Raw genomic sequence first — 21338 nt, 5'->3', positions numbered from 1 at the left:
GGCCCCAATGCTGGGTCTCCTTGAGTACTTTGGCTAAGATATGAGTGATGTCTATGCTTTTTTTTTCCTTGAGAAAAATCTCTAATGCAGAAGACAACCGTTTTATTTTGGATATTAAGCAGGTATGTGGTGTGGCATGAGTGCTTGAGAAAAGAAAATGATGCATTAGCTGTGAACTCCCCATTGTATGTCCTGTGTATTAGTAGTTGATGATATTGAAACAGACGAAAACTTTTATGGGCTGATTTACTTACACAGTGATAATTCAGACTTGATCCAGAAGCACAGATAGGGAGGGGGTTTCCATAGACATGAACTTCCAGGCAACTGTCTTGAAAGTACACAGTATGGGATGATTCTTTCATTTCAGATGATGTGCAATCGGGAAGTAGTTTTCCTACTTCCTACACTTTCCTACAGTTTTTTAAACCAAAGAAGGTATCTTAGAGTAATTTAGCTTAAAAAAATGTTCTTCAGGTCACTTCTTTTTGATATGTATTTGATTTCCCCTATAGCAAGATTTACTTTTTGGAAGTCAATTTGAAGTTCTATATTAAGTATTTTAGTTTAGTTAATAATTATTGGATTCTTTTGAGATTCCTAACACAGTTTGTTAGTGTATAGCTTTGGAAAACAGTGTATGTCATAGTCCTGCACAGTGACATGATCATTTTTCTTACAATCTTTGAATGGTGTGGTCATAAAATAATCCTTGTGCTAGAAAATACAAGAGGAAGAAGAAATACATGCGTAGAGGCTATGGTTTGGGTTTCAGTGTCTCTTCTTCATATTCATGTATTTGTAGGGGGGTGGTCCTACTCAGAAGTTTCATCAGATTAAAGATCCCTGTTTATTTTTTATTTTTTATTTTTTTTAAGATCCCTGTTTATAAACTCTTTAGAGGGTTGAAGAAATAAGCAACAACTCGATTTCAGATACTTATTTTTTCAACCTTCAGCTATCTCTTAGAACAGTTTCTTACTTTTTTAAAAAAAGTACTTATGTTTTGCTGTATCAGAAAGAAGAGAAAAAATCTTAGAAACATATTAAGCATATGATGAAATTGAAAGGGTTCTGAAGAATCCTTTAGAATCTGTTTTCTTTGTGCAGGTACCAGATGTTGATGTTGGCAGCACTTATGAGGGTCACAGGACATTTAAAATCACTAGGCTGGGGTGAATAAAATTCCAGGTCTGTTGCACTGAAAATTATTTGAAACTTGTGTTTGTTTACTCAGTGGTAAGTAGTACAAAAAGCATTTTTTTCTATATGAGTGTGTTTTAAACAGGTACCTTTGACATACATACATGATCAATGAAAATGTTTAAAACACATTTGTGTCCCAGGGGCTCCTATCACTGCAGGCCACTGGTTCCGTTGAAGTCCATTTTCACATGTGCAGAGCTGATCACGCTGCACTTGACCTTCCTTGTAAGTTATTTGTTTCATGTACTAGAGGGCTAAGGCTACATAGCTGTGCAAGAAGGGGGAAAAGGCGTATGTGCTACACTTAGGTAGTATTTCCTTAGTGTTCTCTGACAGTAATTTTGAGAAGAAAAGAGGACTTTTTATGCCCACCCCCACTTTTGGGACTGAGCTAAGTTTCTCATTGATAAAATAATTAAGAGTTTATAGTTTCAATGCTAAAATAGAAAGTAAATAAATGGTTTTGAGGAACAGAACCAATTCCAACAGGGGGTACCTCTCTGTACTCACTGTAGATTCTTATTCTTGTTTTATGGGTATCACACTTGAGTAGTTAGGTTGCCTCCTTTCTTAGTTTTCCAAAGGAGTTTAATACATAGATCCTCCAGTTTGCCTTGTTTCTTTAGTTAGGAGTTTGAACCAATGCTGTAAGTGCAACGAAATCCTTTTCTTCTAGTCTGTGTTATCTATCTTATTACCGTCCATCACGATAGTATTCCAGCTTTCTGTGGGAAGGGAAGTATTTTGAATAGTCTGTCAGAGGAAATGGCTAGGAGGAAAAGCAGATCTCAGCAGCTCTCATTTCTGGGATTACGGCTGACTTCTTCCTTTTTAGCACACCTTTCAGGTTGTGTATAATTATACAGAGTGGAAATAAGAAAAATAGTATGTGTGATGAAGTTAATTTTTATACACCAAAGAAGTCCAGATGTTGCTTGTTCTGTTTGTAGATCCTGGTGCCTTGGTTTCATTCAATGACAAAGAGAGGTGTGGTGTTATTTGTGCTCTCATGTCGCTAAACCTCAGGAACATGCCAGGACATTTAGATTGAATTGTTATGTGAACATCACTGAATAGTCTTCACAGTCCTAGATGGTGTGGCCTGTTCCTTAAGGTTATGTGATACATTATCTTGCTCCTAAGTCACAAGACTATACAGCGTATTTCTGTTCTGTATATTGTAGTCAACCGGAACAGATATTTTTATATTTAAAAACATCTAACACAGAAAAGATACAAAAAGAACACAGTAGAAATGCTGAAAATCAAGCATACATAGGGTGCACTTCTATGAGTGGAGTTTACAAACCTAAAGCCGTGGTGAGTTGGTGAGTGAATGGTGTGTGACTTTGAGGACCTGGGGCATTATAACAAACTACTGTAGACTTTGTAAGCCCTCTGCACTTAGTTCGGTTTTTTAATTAGTTGTATTCTTTATTTACATTTCAAATGTTGTCCCCATTCCTGGTTCTGCTTTCCCCCAAAACTCCCTAACCCTTCCCCCCTCCCCCTGCTCACCAACCCACACACTCCGTCTTCCCTGTACTATCATTCCCCTATACTAGGGCATCTCGCCTTCTCAGGACCAAGGGCTCTTCTCCCTTTGGTGTCCAACAAGCCATCCTCAGCTACATATGCATCTGTAGCCCTGGGGCCCTCCATGTGTACTCTTTGGTTGGTGGTTTAGTTCCTGGGAGCTCTGGGAGTACTGGGTAGTTCTTTAGTAATTAATCAAGTTACTGAATCTTTGCATTTTATAAAACTTATTTTTAAATGTTTGAATCTTATACTTAGATTAATATATGGATATATTGTACAAGATTATTTGACTGTTGTCAAGACATTTTTCATTTAAACCTTTTTCTGATTAAAAACTAATATAAGAGCTGAAGTCTAAACAATGTCAGGATCATATCTTGTCATCCTGGAAAGTCGTCCGTGGGTGTGACAAGATGGAGATGCCCATTTGCTTAGCACCGTCTCTCAAGCCCTTCTGAGGACTGCCTCCTCCTCAGACACAAATGTGTCTGTAGTAGTTTTTCTGGTTTCTCTCTTCTTCTTCTTTTTAATCATAGATTTATTTGTAAGCAGATAATTTACCATCAATATTTTGCTCCAACAATAAGGCCTTTGTTTTCTTGTCCTTCAGTTTCTTTTTTTTTCTTTTTCAACTATGTGTACATTAGATCATTTTATAAACATTGCTTCATGTCACTCTGTGGGACCACCGTGTTCTCATGGTCCATTGTCAAATGAAGCATTGTCTGAACAAGCTAGCTGTCACACACAGCCATTTGATGTTTAGATTGGTAGTGTATATAGCCACAGATCCTATATCCATAGGGTTTCTGATCACCAAAGACAGAATGTTTTAAACTGATGTATTTTAACTTAACATTACTGTGATAATTACGACATAGGTCTTTTATATATTATATACATACATATGTATCTATAAATTTATTATATTTACTTGTATTTATATTGCTAATCAGTATACTTATGTAAAGGAAACAGACTTACATGGTAGGCAGCATTGAGGGGGAATTTTAGAATGCCTTTGTCAAGTCTTTAGTTTAGTGGAGTATGTAAAATAAACAATGCCTACTGTGTGATGAACGCCAAAGAGCTAATCAATTTTGGATATTACTCCTGGTTAGAACTCATGTAAGCTGTCCTGTATTATAGTTACTTGGAAAGATGTGTAGAAGTCTAATGTTTTGAGTGGGTAAATTTGTTTTGTAACCTGTGAAATGTGTTCCTGGGGATAGTGCATCTAACCTCTGAACTTTCCACTCATTGTCTATGCAGTGAGGATTCCAATAATGCTTTTCTTTTGGATGATATGAGGATATAGGAATACCTTTTGTAAGTTTATATGCAGTTTGCTAATTTACTAATATATTCTTGCCAAATGACCTAAATTAGAAGGAGGGTGAATTGGATCAAGTCCCTGAGCTCACTGTCTAGAGTCAGATTACATTTGTCCATTCTACTTGGAAGAGGTGTGTGTGTGTGGGGGGGCATCAAAGATGTATGATTTTAATCTTATTTTTGTTAGAGGCTATGACTACTCTAACCCCCATAGCTTCAATTAAAAAACTTGAAAATAGTTCATTTTCTATTCTAATTACTTGGCAGAAATTTAGAATAGCAAGAAACAAGTAACAACCAAATCTTTCCTTTGCACTTACAGATCAACGGAAGAGATTCTTGTGTCCTACAGACCAAAGAAAGAATCAGCAGGAATGCCCAGGGTGAATGATGGATTGCAGAGCCTGACTGGTAATTACTTTCACTGAGCTAAAACATTAACTTGATACATGGGAGTAAGGCCAGATGAAAATCAGGAGGTGGACCTCTTCCTCCCAATGGAATGCCCATACTTGCCTTGTGGAGGTAGTTGTTTCTTTGGTGGGAGAGTCCAGCTCAGCTTCCTTTCCCGAGCCTCAGCATGGATTTTCATCTACCATCCCGGTAGACAAGGAGTGGTACCTTTGTTTTGGCCATTGTAATGATAGGTGTTTAAGTCATCCTGCTTTCTGAGATGGCAAGAACTCACAGTTTCTCAAGACTTTTCAGTAGGATACCCGATAACAGATTATTTCTCCTCTTGGGGTTCAGCTTTTTTGTAATTTTTTTCATAATTTGGGCTCTGGAACCCACATGGTTGATAAGCATTTTAGCATTAACTTAGCTTTTGGATTTTTGTAACATGGCTACTGAACAGATTCCTTACACTGAGCTAGAGAATACTGTTCTCTTCAGAAGAGCCAGGGGATATTTTTAATGACATATAATAGTTATTAATACTTCACTACTTTGCTATCTAGGAAAGATTGTGATGTGCTTATGACACCATGTATGTTTTCATTCATGCATGGTTTCAGATGGCCATAGAATGTAACGTATGTGAGAACTCATTCAGTGCCACTGTGCTCTCTGTGACTACCGTCTCAGCATACAGTACACTTGAACTTGAATTTTCTGAGTTCAAGTTGATTATTACCTCATGGGAATAATAGTTATTGTTTTGAGAGACTTAGAGTAGATTAGATCTTAAAATCTATACTAAAGATAGAAATGGCACTAGATGATGAACTCTCCCGTATTGTTTCTTTTATTTTAATCATGCTCCATTTCTCCAACCATGATGTTTTGTGCTGGTCAGGAAGTTCTCTGTTGTGTGCCATATTGTTGAAAGTCTAACTTTCTGATATCAGAGTCCATGGTTTCTTGCCATCTGCCGAACAGGCTGACCTGAACATCTATTGCCATGCTAGCCACAATGGGTACTTACTAATCTAGCCGGCAATTGTGGGCATGCACTACAGTCAGTGAAAAGGATGCTTATCAGTCTTGTTGTTTTTGACATCCATGGAGAGCCAGAAAGGCAGATAATGGATATTGAATTTACAGATGCTCTATTTCTAATGTTAGATTGTGTTTTGTGTATTTATGAGTTAGTTATATTTCTGACATATAAACATTTCTCACATGTGATTTTACAGATATATTCTCTTGCAACAGACATTCTGTGGAAGCATGATTTTGTTGTTGAAACATCTACCATACTTTGCTTTCTTAGACGTCTGAATTGAAGGTGTACTATTTTGAGTATCTATAAATACTCAGTCTAGCTAGCATAAGCGTTTAAGTTGAAAGGCTTCAATTATAAAAAAAGATTCCTTTAAAGAGCTGATTTTTGTGGAATTTTTAAGTAACATGAGAATATTATTGATAAAAGGAACTTTTATTAAACACTGTTAGTTTCTGTGGGATGTACTTGTTGACTCATTGACAGCATGGAATACTGGTTTGGTAGTTTATCTATTTTCTTTACTTACGTGCTTTGAGAGTGGGTGTATTGTTTTTTCAAACCTTCATTGTCACAAACTTGGAGCACAGGGCTGGAGATGGTTCAGTGGTTAAAGACACTGTTCCTCTGGAAGAGGAGTAATCTGGGGTTTGATTTCCAGCACCCAGGGTGGCTCACAACTGTCTGTAACAGGCACTCGTGGTGCACCTATATCTATGTAAGCAAAGCACCCATTCACATAAAATAAAATAAATGCAATTTTTGAGTGAGGGGTGCTATCTTTTTTGAAAGATTCCTAATCTTGAAGTGACCTGCTCTATTTTTTTTTTACCACAACATTTTCCTCAACCCCATTTCCTATATTACAGAAGGACCAAGTCATGGCATAAGGAAAATTGGAAAGTTTTTGTTTTTATACTAGCATTTTCTGTAGTTAGACTTGTAAATCATGTCTTTACTGGCTTCTATAAATCTCAGGCCCTTGGGAATGAAACCCATGACGTGTCTTACTTCAAAAGGTGAGAAAACCAAGGAACTCAAATGTTCTCTGCAGTAGAGCTGTGTTCATGCCCCTCCTTAGCATCATCACCTGGGGAAGTGAGGAACAGCATTCCCATCCACCTCTTACCGGCAGTGGCTTGCATGGCTTGGAGGAAGCTTTGGGACTGAGCAGAGGTTTATAACTACTGCTGTCTGGCCTTCCTTGACCATTGTTTCCCCTTCCAGGATTCCTGTAACTGTCAGCCGATGGTTCATACTCCCAAATGTTTCTAATACTGCAATGATGTCAGAAGTATTTTTTTAAAGGCTAGGATTAGCAGTTACAGTTTTTCTTCAAACATCTTTGGAGTGGAGAAACTTCTGTCAAACGTGGAGTGCTCTTTTCCTCTTTTCTATCTTCCTGCAGTTTTCCCACTTCTTTTGCTAACTTATTCCACCTACATTGCTTTGGAATCCCCACCCTACAAAAGTTAGTCAACATAGATTATATCAATTATACTCTGTCTCCACTTTGGCACCACTCTTTCTGTGGATCTTTATTGAGCATTGCATCTTCCTTAAGTTAGTTAAAGGCATCAGGGAGGTTGAAAATTGGTCTAGACAGTGGATGAATCCTGTGAAGGGTGATTCAAGTCTTGGGGTTTTCCTGAGATAGGTCCTGATTTAGACCTGGTAATATTTGAATGCCTGAGGTAAAGGCATTAAGTGTCAGAACAGATGCTTCAATGGAAAGAACAAGCTACAGGGCACAGGAAGAGAAGATGATTGTGTTCTGTAGGGGGTATGTGCTATATAGTTCAGCTTAAAATTAAGAAAGACTTCATACATTTACATTCATACTTGTTTCCATGCTTAGGGTAGATGCTGTCTGTATGACATAGGAGGGTGTCTGATACGCTCAGAAGCTTTTTACTCTCTGGCTTTTAAGGTAATATGATTTCATCATTGTCTTAGTCACTTTTATATTGGTGTGTTAAAATACCATGACCCAGGCAACTTGCAACAATTTTTTGAGGGTCATAGTTTTAGAGGGTTACAGTCCATGACCAGTGTGGTAGTGCGTATGGCATCAGGAGGCAAGCATGGTGCCCGGGGAACACTCTTCCATTCTTGGTCAGAGTGCAAACTTGTACAGCTACTTTGGAAGTCAATATGGATGTTTCTCAGAAAATTTGGAATTGATTTACTTTAAGACACAGCTATACCACTCCTGGGCATATACCCAAAGACACTCCATCTTACCACAAAGACACTTGCTCAACTATGTTTATAGCTGCTTTATTCATAATAGTCAGACTCTGGAAACAACCTAGATTTTCCTCAACCAAAGAATGGATAAAGGAAATATACACTTAAACAATGGAGTATTACTCAGATGTTAAAAAATGACAATGTGAAATTTTCAGACAAATAGATTAGACTACAAACCAACCAACCAACCAACCAACCAATCAAAAATACCATGATCCTTAGCAAGGCAACACAGACCCAGAAAGGCAAGCATGATATATACTCACTTGTAAGTGGATATTAGTTGTTAAGGATAATCATACTGCAAGTCACAAACCCAGAGAGGGTAAGTAACAAGGAGAGAGGACTGTGGTGGGGGTGGGTACGTGGATCTTCTGGAAAGGGAAAACAGAATTTGTAGGTGGACCAGGGGCAGGTAGGAATAGGAACAGGATTGACACTATTTTTCAAGGAAAGGAAAAGTTGCCTAATCAAGAAAGGACAGTTCATTTATCAAATACATACATACATACATACATACATACGTACGTACGTACATACGTACATATATACATACATCATGCAAAATTCATTGACTGATCTAAATCCCTATATTCTTCCCTCAACCCTAATTCCCCATAGCAAAGACTTACTACAGAGAGGAGTGGGCCATACTGGAAAGTGTAAAATTAATGATAACATAGACTATTGTTCTGATTGCTTTTGTTGGCTGAGAAATTCAGCTTTTTAAAAGCTGGGCTGAGTCTTACAGTAGGAAAATAGTTCCCTGTCCTCTGATCTTTCTGTTATGTAATGGTAAAGTGTTTTCTTAGCCACCGCTGGATAATGATGCAACTGTCCACAGAACAACCCCTTCACAGTTTTCAAATAGATACTTAAAAATAATCGAGGCAAATACTTGTACCTAATGTGAAAACACTGATGCCTATGCCTGCCCCTTCTTTCCTGGGGGCATGGTGTAGACTAGGAGCATGAAAGTCCTAGCTCTCAACAAAGAGAGAGATGCCTCGTGATTTTAGTCATGGAGATGAACAGCCTTGAGAGTAGGCACTGGACCAAGTTTTCTCCAGTGCTTCCTGAGAGGAACTATGCTAGGAGAGGGTAGTGATTACTTCCTATCTGAAATTTAGAAAATTAACTGCTTGCAATAAGGCTGTGGAGCTCAAAAAGGCAATGAGACAGCCCTACCTTCTGAGGGAGACTCTTACCACAGTAAGAGGCCGAAGCTGTGATGGATACCCAACACTGGGCATCACCTCTGACCTACTGTTTTATTATCTTACGTTCCCTTCCTGGAATTCGCATCCTCGATGCAGAAGCTACAGAGCTACCATCAGCTTATGCTGGGTCTGCCTGCCATTGTGAATTCTGACTCAAAACGGAACATATATATTCCTCCTTCTTCTCTTCTGTCTTTAGGTTGCTGGCCAGAGCTAAATATGCTTTCTCTAGTCCTTTAGGTCTCCTTTTCTTTAAAGCTTTTGTGTCTGCCCTGTAGCTGTTATCTGCCAGGTGGCTGACCTCCATGTTGGCTTAACTCAAACCCTTTCCTGTTCAATTCTGTGACAGCTGCTGAGGTTTACAGCTTACCTGCTTTCAAGTTTCTCTTTTCAATTTTAGTAAAATTGTCTTTGAACATCTAACAACAAGAAGTCACACCATGCATTCCATTTCTATAGAATTTATTTATTTATTTATTTATTTATTTATTTATTTATTTATTTATTTATTTATTTATTTATTGTTGCAATACTTGGTTGGCAAGCTCTCCTTTCTGGTGAGATGGCGAAGTAGACAGAGTTTTCCCCACATGGAAGCCCACTGATGGTGAAGTTGCCTTATTAACTGCCTTGATTTTACTTCTTGTGTCACCTTCATGGAAGATGTGTTAGAGTAAACCGTTATTATGTCTCCTGCTGCTTACAAACTGAGTCTCTTTTTCTTGGTCATCTTACTTCTGCTTTGGGTTGTTATGATGACAGAGGAAGAAGCATGTTTTGAGAAACATGAAAAGCCATTGTCATTCTGAGAGCAGTTAGTTAGTTTTCATTGTGTTCATTTAGCCTGCCGTGTTTGCTTTAGTGTCTGAGTTTGGTGACAGTTCTGTTATTATATTAAAGATGTTTCCTGCCATACATTTTCCATTTCAGTTACGAAAACTCACTTTATTTCCTAAGATGAATTATAATTAGGATTGTTTGGTACTGAGACTCTTTTCCTCACTTAATACCCCTAATGAGATACAAATGTTCTAAATGTCCTTATGAGCGGATTATATTTAGAGAGGAATCCACTTATTTTAGTTAACTAATCCCTTTGCTCCTGTGTCACACATCCTTATTAGGCCCTCACGTTCCTGCTCCTTATGGAATTCTTGTGAGATCAGACCTCTGCAAGCAGTATGATTAACTTTCAGGGTCAGAGGTATTGAAAATGTCAGTGGAATTTGTTGATGCTCCATACCTTGTTGTAGCAGCACTCTTCTTAGACACATTAATGATAAATACAAGACTTTTTCTAGTCTTACAAAGCGAATTTTTTTAGTGATCTTCTTGTATTTATGTCAGTTTTCCATAGAATAAAATAATGGACTTATTTTGAATTTTTTTTCACTCTGTTCTCCTGCCACCCTTAGCATCTTGGAATGGTTTTTCTAACTCAGTGGGTCATTGTTTGTTGTACTTGATGTCCCAGGAGAGCAAACTGTGTGTGGTGTTGAACATCACTAAGTGATATCTGTGCAACATCTAGGGATCAGTATTGGGTACCCTTCCTGATGACTGTGTTTATTTTGTACAGAAAGCAGAGAGAAATAGCATTTTGAACAGCTTGATTTGTGAAGTTGCTTTTTGAGTTCAAATCCTGGCTTTATTGCTGACTGTTGGCCTATCTGTAGATGAATTATTGGACTTCCTTATTCTCTGGCATTCTGCTATACATACAGGTGATTATAATGCTACTTGCCTTGTGGGTGGCTACGAGGATTCTGTGAGCACATTAGAGAATAGTACCAGTTGCAGTCGCTGTGTATATTTGTATGATAGTGTCTGGTTGGATTTCTACAAGTATTGTCTAATATTATTCTCTCTTGGTCCATTCAACCAATGAAAAAATATTACTGACTTTGTAAAAGGAATGTCATAAAAATATAATAGTACCCATAATTTTGTTACTGGTATCAGAGTTGGAATTGTAGGACAAATTTCTTCTCATCTATTAATCTAGATGGAATTGCGTCTTCAGGGACCTCCCCACTTCTTTGATTATTATAAGATGTAGGAAGGTACTCAAGTTCTATTTCTTAAATCTGTGGTGATTCAGTTCATTCATTTTAAAATTATTTTAAGTATAATTGTTTCTTCTTTTACATGACTTTGGCTTTTACTTGCCATGGTTAATTAATACCAGTTCCCTATCAGTAGAGTCTAATTATATCAGAAGTCATGTTAATGAGTTATGATTCACTGTATTAGTGGTGTTAGTTCTTTCTGTTGGTTTATGAGCAGACAGGCATGTAGTTATGTTGTCCCCTTGTCTTTGATAAACTCATGTGACAGGTCAAAAGAAGTGATAATAGAAAAGAAATCTGTCAAGAAAGCTCAAAGTGAAGCAAAGAAAAAGTATTCACACTGAAAATAAGATTTGAACTAATTATAAACAGGATTCCTGGAACAGGGTAACTGACCAAGGGCACATCAAGCCTCGCACTGGTGTCAGAACTGTGTGGAGTTGGGAAAGCAAAGAATTCATCAAGCCACAGAAGAGCTACCTAGTGAGCACTATGCACTGTTCAATATAGTGTTCTTGTTTGTAAATTAAACAACACACCTTGAAAGTACCCCTATGTGATAGAGAAAATAACGTCTATTCTCCTGCCCGTTATTGGTATCACCAATATTTTTCTCACCCCTGTAGTTTAGTCTTTTCGGAATGTGATACAAATGTAAATCATACAGTGTGTATTTGTAAGTGTGGTGGTTTCATTTGAGATTCATGACTGTTGTTGCATGTAAGAACCTTTGGGGCTTAAGCCAAACTGTAAGACTTGCCTGAAGATAGAGAAGGGAGGGCTCTTATTGTAACCTGGCTAGGCTCTGGTCGGGAGTACACATTCAACATGCAGCGTGAGTCCTGGCTTCAAGAATCCTGTGGGAGCTGAAACATGTCTCAGCTGAGGCCCTTAGGAGCTGCCACAGGTGGTGGGGGGGACTGGCCTAGTGTGGTGAGGAGAGAGGATTATCCAGAGGTGAAGCCCAGCAGGCTATGGAGCATGTGAGGAAGTTACTTTCTCCCATTGTTCTCTGTTCTTTGCCTAAATTACTTTTCTGGCATTACTTTTCTGATTTTGCTTCATTAAATGGCTCCTTTTCTTTCCATTCCACCTCGTCACCACAGGAATGTGTTTCCAGTACTGGTACCGCACTTTGGATCACTCCTGTTGTTAAATCAGGCGTCATGTTTATAGGGACCAATCTTTGCTGCCTTCTGGCGATGGCAATGCCATTGTGCTCCTGAATTCACACTGTTGTACATGTGGGGAAGGGGCTTGTGCGGCCTCGTGATGAGCTGTTGGCAGTTAATGGTTGCTAGAAGAGGAAGAATCATTCTTCTCATAATTATAGCCATTGCCAAATTGCCCATGCTTCAATAAATAACCACTAACTCATGCCCCTGCAAGCAACCTTAATTAAATTGAGTTGGTTACAGAAAAAAAAAGACAAAGAAAAAAGAGAGGAACGGAAAGAAAAGGAAGAAGGATATGAAAATGGGAGAAGTGAGAATGAGGGGGCTCAGTGTTGGGAGATGATAATGGGGTTAAAATGACTAAAATTCAATATAACGCATGTATAAAGTTGTTAAAGAATAATGAAAAGGGACCTATCTCAGTTTATCTGAAGTTTTCCATTGCTTCCCACAGGGAACAACAGCATAAATGTCACTGAGATGTTGGTGAATTGGGGGCCCCTTAGAGCTGCAAGTCAAGGGTTCGGTAGTCCCAAACCAGTTATAGGCTCTTTTGTAAAGATCTTGGTAAATCTTCTACCAATTGGGATTCTATGGATTTTTTTTTAACCTTTATTTTTAGTACTGGGGAATCAAACCCAGAGTTCATCATATAGTCATGTATTTTCCAAGTGTCCATCAACTGAAACATACTCCCTGTTCCTGGGACCATATTTTTAAAGGTACAGTACACAAGCTAGATTGAACTCTGTGGCAAAGACATAATGGTGAAGTAATGAAGCATTGGTAATTCTTGGGCCATGATCAACTAACTCATCCTTTGTGTAATCCTCATCAGCATACTCCTGAAGCTGCATCAAGCTAAGTAGGAGATTCTAGCTTGATTAATAGTTGTCTGTCTGTGGCATAGGGGGTGAAGTACTCTAAGAGGTGGTATTCAGAATAGCTGTACTTCCCACAAAAACATTTACCAAAAGGTAGTTTGTTCATATAAATACTCATGCTGGAAAGATACTATCATTAATTACAAAATAGTAACTAGAGTTATAGCTGAAGTACATTTTATACTTAGGGATAGGTCCATCAGAGAAAAGACGGTTTCTTGTCTGTTATAGGCAGGAAACTGAGGCAAGGGCAATTTAGCCTGAGGTCTGATCGCTGGTGGTAGGGGAACAGAGACTCACACTCAGGCAGTCTGCTTGAGACTCTGTATTCTGCTGTGTATATGTGTGGCCTTCGGAGTTCTAGCATATTAGTGAGTGCCTGAAGGACGCTCAGGAAACTCATTGTGTGTCCTTCATTTTAAGAGCAAGGTCTTCAGGAGACTTTAAGATGATCATGGTGTCTTGGAGTAAACTCGATTCTCCTGCCAGAGGCCCTGGTCGCTGAAGGAGGTGTTAGGTTGGCTTGTTGCTGGTCTCATGTCAGGGGACAGAGAGATGTCGCTCATCTAGGAAGACTCACGAAATTGGCGTTCCTTTCTATTCTATGCCTTGGCCCTGGCCCTCTCTTGCCTGGGAATACATTAATTTGTTCTCTTCCTGTGCTCTCTGCCACTTATTTTTCCCAGGGAGCCTGGAATCCCCGTTATCTTTTCTAGGCTGCCCTCTCTATTTGCTTGACCCATCCACCAGGTCTCTGTATGTAAAGTACTGTTCTAGCTGCTGCCAGATACCCATGCTCCTGGCTTGCTTTCTATTGTGTTAAACATCGCTTGTGGGCACTTGTGGGGGAAGGCCTTCCTTGGCTTACACATTCCAGATCACTGTCCATCACTGACGATGTCAGAACAGGAGCTCCAGCAGGAACAAAGATGGGAACCTCAGCAGAACGACACTTCCTGCTTGCTCCCAGGCCCATGTTCAGTTGCCTTTCTCATACCTCCCAGGACCACCTGCCTACAGATAGCACTGCCCGCTGTGGTCTGGGCCTTCCATGTAGCTCAGCCCCCAAGAAGCTGTCACATAGACATGCCTACAAACCAAACTGATAGGAGTCATTCAGTTCATTCTTCCCCAGTGACTAGTGTGTGTCAAGCTGACAAAAGCCAACCCGCATGCCAGGTATGAAGGAGAATACCAGTGCATTATATTCACTAGTCGCTGACTTTTTCCTCCATATTTTCTACAATTAAGAATGTCCTTCTCAATTTCAACTCAAAATACCTGAAAAGAGTCCTTGTTTAGTTAAGAGAGAGTAAATTTCCCCAGGTAAGTTCCCATATGTTTTCTGTAAAAACCAGCACACACTTTCTTTGTATTTCACCCCCGTCGATGAGAGTCTTAGAACAGTAATCAGCCAGGATAAGCCACTCAGCTCCTGTTGCCTTGCATTTTGTTGGGCAATTTCAGCTCTTTTATTTATTTTTTTTTTTTTGGTGCTATTCAGAAGAGTCTGCTTCTTGTCACAACACTGGCATCCCAGGTTCTGTGATCCTTTTCTTTGCAGGCCCTGGAGCAGTTGAACTGTAGGTCTGCTCACCTAAGTAGGTACAATGGTACAAGATGCTCGGGAGGGGTGTGTGTGTGGTTCCATTCCGATTCCGGTTCTGGTTCCGGGAAGGTCTGGTAGTGTGTGCACATGGCCACTGCTTTTGTAAGGTTGGCATGTGTGTGTTTATATCCCCCCAGGCCTCTGTTCTTCCCTTCCCTTCTAGAGCCTTTCCCTCCTTTTGTTGGCCCTTTACTCCCTACTTGGGGCTTTGTGCATGCTAAGTGTGCACACAACTGTCTATGTGTAGCAATAGCCCTGCATGCTTTCTCTTACAGCTTTTTATGGTTTATCCAAGGAGTGGCTAAAGGACCTGGTAAATGTATGCTCCTCCTTCCCTCTGCCTCTTCCTTCTTTTCCCTCCTGCTCCCCTCTCTTCCTTCTTTCCTCCTCCTTCCCTCTTCCTTTGCATCCATTTAGTTCCAGCTCTGGCTCAAGAATGTGTTCTTGAATAGCTCCTTCAAGAAGTAAACAGTGCGAACCTTAGTGCATCTTAGTTCATGACCCATTTATGTGTTTGTGGCCCAAATCCTTCCATGTGTGATATTACCTTCTTAGAATAATTGAGGCCTTCGTGAAATACAGAATAGCTGTGTGCCCTGTCAGATAGGATGTGAAGGCCCTGTGTAATCCTTTGCTAGTGGGATACTTTAAGGCACGTTTGCACTACACTGAAGGCTTAAGTATGGGCCCAAGTTTAACCTTATCTATTAGGTAAATGGGTTCGGCACAGTTTGTTTAAGGTCCTAGGCCTTTCTGTGAACTGAAAACGTGCTCTTTTCCCCCCAAAAGTCCCCACTGTAGAAGTGCGGATTCTGTGCTAACGTCCAGCTCTCACCGTTCGTACATTAAATACAGTGTTTTCATTTCACGTCCTTTGCAGCTGCTTCCCCTTTGAATGTCTTTTGAACCCTGAGTTGTAGTGGCTGGAGCTGGAGGGCTGGGGTTGGTTGGTGGTGCATTTTTATCCCTGCTCAGAGCCCTTTCTTGGCGTGTTACCTTGCTGCTCAGGTCGCCTTCAGTTTCTCTACAGGACAGTCTTCTTGGGGTTGGAGACTTCAAAGAAAATCTTCTGACAGTGTCGTTGCTCTTCGTTGGGCAAACTCCTCAGCTGTGTAGCCAGAGCCTCTTTTGAGTGTAGGGCAGCTTACCTGTCTGCATTCACTTTTCTCTGATAGTCTTTACCTGTTTGGTACCAGGCTTAGTGTTCCCTAGTTTCTTAATCTTGTCCTTTCCTTATCACAATTGTTCCTTTAGTAGAGTTGCTAGTATATTTATGTACTGCTCTGAACTAGGTTTTAAAGTCCTGGAAGAACTTTAGCCAGGTATGGTAGAGGCACTGTATAGACCTTTTATGGTGACATAGACCTGCAGATTCCATGCTGAGAGGTAGAACAGGTTACCCTCATTCACAGGATAACCTAATTTAAGATTACCTTCAGCTATACAGTGAGTTCAAGACCACCCTGGCTATTTGAGGCCCTGCATCAAAACAAACACTGGCAATAAAGATTTTATACATTTAAAAGGATTTTAATATTTCTGTCTGGAAAGATTACCACTATTCTTTTGGCTAATTGTGTTGTCAACTAATATTAGTTAAGACTGATCTAATTTAAATATGAATTTGATGTTTGAATTTAATATTTTAAGGCAGCATGGAAAGAAGGTGAATGGTATAGTGGCTTCAATAGAGGCTGAATTTATGAATGAATTTTAAATTCGAGTTTGTTGTATAGACACTGTGATCAAGTGCTAAGTAAGTAATGTGAATGATATTGTTTAAAGCTTTTCCCAAACAGATCTTAAATCTTAATCAATACCCAACTGTCTGAACTGTAAAATTGTTTCAGTAGACCAACTGAGCTATGGGTAAATGTGTAGAAATCTTGGAGAATGCAAAAGTGCAGGCTTAGATATGATACAAGCGTAAGCCATTATGATTTACATGATTTATCTCCTCAGTATAAATATTGTACTTGTAAAGTTAAAACTGCTGTCCTGGAAATCAGATTGTGGTTGTCTTGAGTATTTGTGGGCCTGGCAGAGGTTTTAGGGTTATGTTTGTGTTTAGATTAAATTTGAATGGTAAGTTAAGATTTATGGTGAACAGTATGTAGAAAATATTATTTGCTTTTTCAGAGCTTATGAGTAAAAGCAACATCTGAATTTAATGTTTGAGAACCAACCAAATTCAAGAAATATGATACAATTCTATTTTAATTGTTTCCCTTAATTGTTCCTAACTTCTGATCATTTACGGTTTATGTGTTTATGATATTAACATATTTAGTACCCTGTCACTGGTTACATTTAAGTTTCTGTAGTCATACTTTCGGGATTTTTTTTCTCTTAAGACAGGAATAATATGAGACCTCTGTTTGCCCAGAGTCCTAGATGATTGTATTCTGATTTTGTTCATTACATGAGATATGCTCACATGGTTTGCTTCTGAATAAATCCTTTTAAGAATTAGTCAGTCTTTTCCCTGAAATGCACCTTTTACCTATTCATCCATTCATATATGAATCTTGTGTCTCCCTCTCCCTCCCTTTTTTCCTCCCTCTTCCCCTCCCCCTCTCAAATATTGGTCATAGGCTTGTGTAGCTCTAGGGTAAAGGCTGTCCTTGGATCAGAAATCCGTAAAACAAAACAACAGCAAAAAATGATACTGCTTGGTAAGAACTACGGCTGTGAATAAAACAGAGACATTGTGTGTGCTCTAGGTAACTGTGAATGAAGCTGAGGAGAGAAATAAAGGAGATAGTCACCAGTCTACACACTATGGACCTGTCTACACAGACAGGGTGCAGTCCAAAGACTTCCAGGAGGAAACGGCACCTCTGCCTCCATATTCTTTAGTTCCAGAAAGGTGAAAATTGACACACCGTTAAAACTCAAGGCAACCAAAGCTCCATGTCCTCAACCAGAGCTCTCATTTTAGGTCAGGAAAGTCTTTGCTCTGCATCTTACCTGATGAGAAGATGAGAATGTGTTCTTTGAGATCCTTTCTTCCACAACAGAAATAAGTGTTTGTTTTAGAAAATTTGAATTGGATATTTTTAACCATCAGTCTCTAAGATGCCTTGTTGATAGAGTAAATTTAAAAATGAATCTGTATTGAATCTGGACAAATAAACCACAGTTTGAAGCTCCAAAAGAAATGCATACCATTAACTGTCATCTTTCAATATTAGTTTTCTCTGAATGTATGTGTGCAACCCGTCCAGCGGGTCAGTTATTCCAGGGTTCCGAAGGGGTGCTACCTGCGGGTCAAAAGGGGTGGAGAGAGGGACGGAGGCCAAGCACCAAGAATGACATGCCAATCTGAGTTGTGTCAAAGCCTCGTTTAATGTTCTGGGGTACACAGGTTTTAAGGCTTTCAGGAGAGGCATACCCCAAAGCAAGGACAAAGGAAGGAAAGGCAATCTAGCAGATTAGCAGGAAGAGATAAGGGTCCTCTGGTGGAGACAACAGGTGTTTGCACAGGCCGGAGCCTGCCGCAGTTATCTCAGGACTTCCTTCCACCGCAATTACTGGAGTCGGTGGGTGATGATGCAGGCAGGATCATTCTGTAGTTATCTTCAAGACAATGGCTAAACCAATGCCCGCGGGAGAGGCTCCAGTTAATTGTTCTTGTATTTTAGCAGCCACCACCTTAGGGCCATGAGTAAGCAATAGTCCGAATAGCTCAGGATGGCTTCCCACATATGTGGTCATAAATCTTTCTTTATGTTTCTGTCTATTGGTAATTTCATACAAATGGAATTGTCTATGTTATTTTGCATTAATCTTCTTTCATTTGCAGACCATTTTAAAGCATCATTCACAACATATCTGTGCATAACTGTGGATAATTATGTAACTTCAATATGGGGGTTGCAGTAAATTTGGCCAAAGCAGAAGACCCTGAATATACAGCAACAAAATCCCTGATGATTCAAAAGCAAACACGTGATGAGTTTATTGTGTGTCTGTGGTCTTGCTTGCACTGTGGTGCCCTGTCACTTCATTGCAGTCTGCATTCGGAAGCACAAGATTTGCAACGTCTTCTACAGTCCCTCACACCCTGTGGGCTCACCGGTGGCCTGACATACCTCAGCTCAGGATTGAAACTATTGTATGCAATTATTAAATTCAGTGCTTTTACGAAACCTTGACGTTTCGACTTTTACAGAAACAGGATGGTTTAATTATGGTAACAAACACTTTTAGTATTTTTCTACCATCGGTTTTTTTAGCATTTAAGTACAAATGAGTATTAATGAGCATTTGGGATATTATTGTGTTATAATGTTTGATTTCAAAATTGCTGTTTGTTGGTGAGTCTTGGTGCACACTTGGGAGGTGGAGGCAGAACCAGGTGTGCAGTGTGCTTGTGAAGAGCTGGGGGGGGGGTAAGACCCTGTCTTACCCACCCTTCCTCAACAGGAAATAGGCATCATGAGTAGCTTTTCTGAATTTCATGAAAAATTACTATGGCTTGGGGTAGAACAGAATTTCCAACCATTTCTAAGATGGCCCAAAACATCCTTACATCATGTTTTATCATGTATTATGTGAAGTGGCATCCTCAGCATTGGTCATTATAAATCAAAGACCACCTCTCCCTGAAGAAGTTTAATCTCTGCATCCAGCAGTAGCCAAGATTTAATTCCCTATGTAAAAATAAGCATCAACAAAAAACCATGTCCATCTTTGTATGCAAATTTCCATCAATAAATGAACACATTTGTATATGTGCATATACATATATATATACATATATATATGCACCAAAGAATCTTTTAAATAATTTTATTATTGTTTTCAATATGCATCTTATGCATCTGTACACTTAGAATTATATAAAAATGTTTTGATAGAAAATGAATTGTGAGTAGAAAAAATTAGAAGCCTTGGCTGATGCCAATACTTTATTCTACCACCACATGCTAGTATTCTATCAATATATCATGTCTCCATTATCTATTTATCAGTTGATGAACTAGATATATTTTAACATTTAAGCTAATTGGGGGAGTCGTACGGAATAAAATGAGGAAGGATTGAAGTTCTCAGAACCTCAGTCAAGAACCTTAGGAGCTTGAGAGTTTGTTAGGGTTGAGAGTGCTTGTGAGTAAATGCTGAGAGAATGCAGTGAGTCGCAGAGGTCTCATGTTGAAAACAGGATCACATGACCAGTCGACCTGTCAGACTCACCAGAGCGCTTAGTCTCCTTTGCTTCTCCATATACTGAGTAGATACTGAATCAAAATTGCTCGTTGTTCATAGTTTGTTTGTAGTCTTAGAGTCAGTGTCTGTTCTATAGCCAACCTATTGCCTTAAATTCATGATTTCTGGGATTACTCTATCAGCAGACAGCAGCAGCAATATATTTTGTTTAGTCATTGGATTTTTATTATTATAATAATACTGTCCCTAAAAGCAGGCAAAAGAATGCACACACACAAACACACACACACACACACACTCACACAACACACACACACACACACACACACACATACATGCATACACACATAAACACACACAAACACACACACACAAACACACACACGTACATACACATACACACACATATACACACATATCCCTATCCTCAGGGATCAGAAATCCTTAGTATAATCTCATGGCTGTCTCACATTAAGACCTGCTTCCTTGTCCTCTCTTCTATTGTATGTGAAAGTTTCTGACATAATACAGGCTTAGTAAATTGTGACTTTTGCATTTTTATTTTAGGTTATTAATTTGACTACAGTAACTCAGATCAGTTTGATAATAACATTTTAAAACTGAAAACGATCTATATATTATGATAATATATCATTGCATCCTGTAGATGTATTTTTACATTTATCTGTCTCTGTGTGTGTGGGTGTGTGGTGGTGGTGATCTAAGGACAGTCTGTTGGAGCTGCTGCTTTCCTTTGACTGTGTGGATTTCAGACTGGTTAGCAAGCGCTTCTACCTGCCAAGCTGTCTATCTTAGGGCTTAGCTCCCAATGTCTGCATCTTTGTCTCAGAATATTGTTTTCATGACGCTTGGAATTCTGTGTAATATCCTTGCCTGGCTTCAGTACACCCTGAGGTCATGGCTTGCAGAGACCATAATTCCTCCAAGTCTTTATGATGTTACACTTTAAAGGCAGAACAAACGTCCAATTCTTTCACTTTATTTTGCTCTTCCTCAGGTCCAGGTTTCCAGTTTTCTCACTCTTTTACCTCTGTTTACCTTGGCAAAGCTGTCCTTGTCACCTTTACCTGTCACACGTGGCTGCTCCTGCTTAGCGGTTACCTTTAAGCAGTCCTTCCTTCAGAGTGGCTGTGGCTTCTTCTCAGACCCCTATGATTAATTTCATTACACTGTTCCCATTATTTTTCTATCACATTATCTCAGATTTGAAATTAAGTGTTTAATTGTATTAATTATGTGTAGAGTGCTTTCTTTCATTCAAATAAAAAAATAATTGAGTGGTTTACATTATATAGTACAATTGAAAGACAGTTTTAAGGTTTATCATCTATTGCTCTAAATTTGGATATTAAATAATATTAAAGATATTTTCAGCAATTGAGTAGTGTTTTTTTCTTTTTGTATCTTTTAC

At 39.1% G+C, this 21338-nt stretch overlaps 1 protein-coding gene across 3 annotated transcripts in view; it reads left to right on the top strand.

The window, feature by feature from the left end:
* The first annotated feature begins 4407 nt into the window (after positions 1-4407).
* Positions 4408-21338, top strand: part of LOC127685016 (ubiquitin-conjugating enzyme E2 pex4-like) — a 144137-nt gene continuing 127206 nt past the window's right edge. For all 3 annotated transcript variants that reach the window (XR_007977778.1, XR_007977777.1, XM_052181749.1), the window contains exon 1: positions 4408-4491. The gene's annotated coding sequence lies outside the window, so the exon portion shown is untranslated. The remainder of the gene's footprint in view (positions 4492-21338) is intronic.

The sequence above is a fragment of the Apodemus sylvaticus genome, chromosome 5 (assembly GCF_947179515.1).
Source record: "Apodemus sylvaticus chromosome 5, mApoSyl1.1, whole genome shotgun sequence".
Classification (NCBI taxonomy): Eukaryota; Metazoa; Chordata; class Mammalia; order Rodentia; family Muridae; genus Apodemus; species Apodemus sylvaticus.
This window is presented reverse-complemented; position numbering and strand designations above follow the sequence as displayed.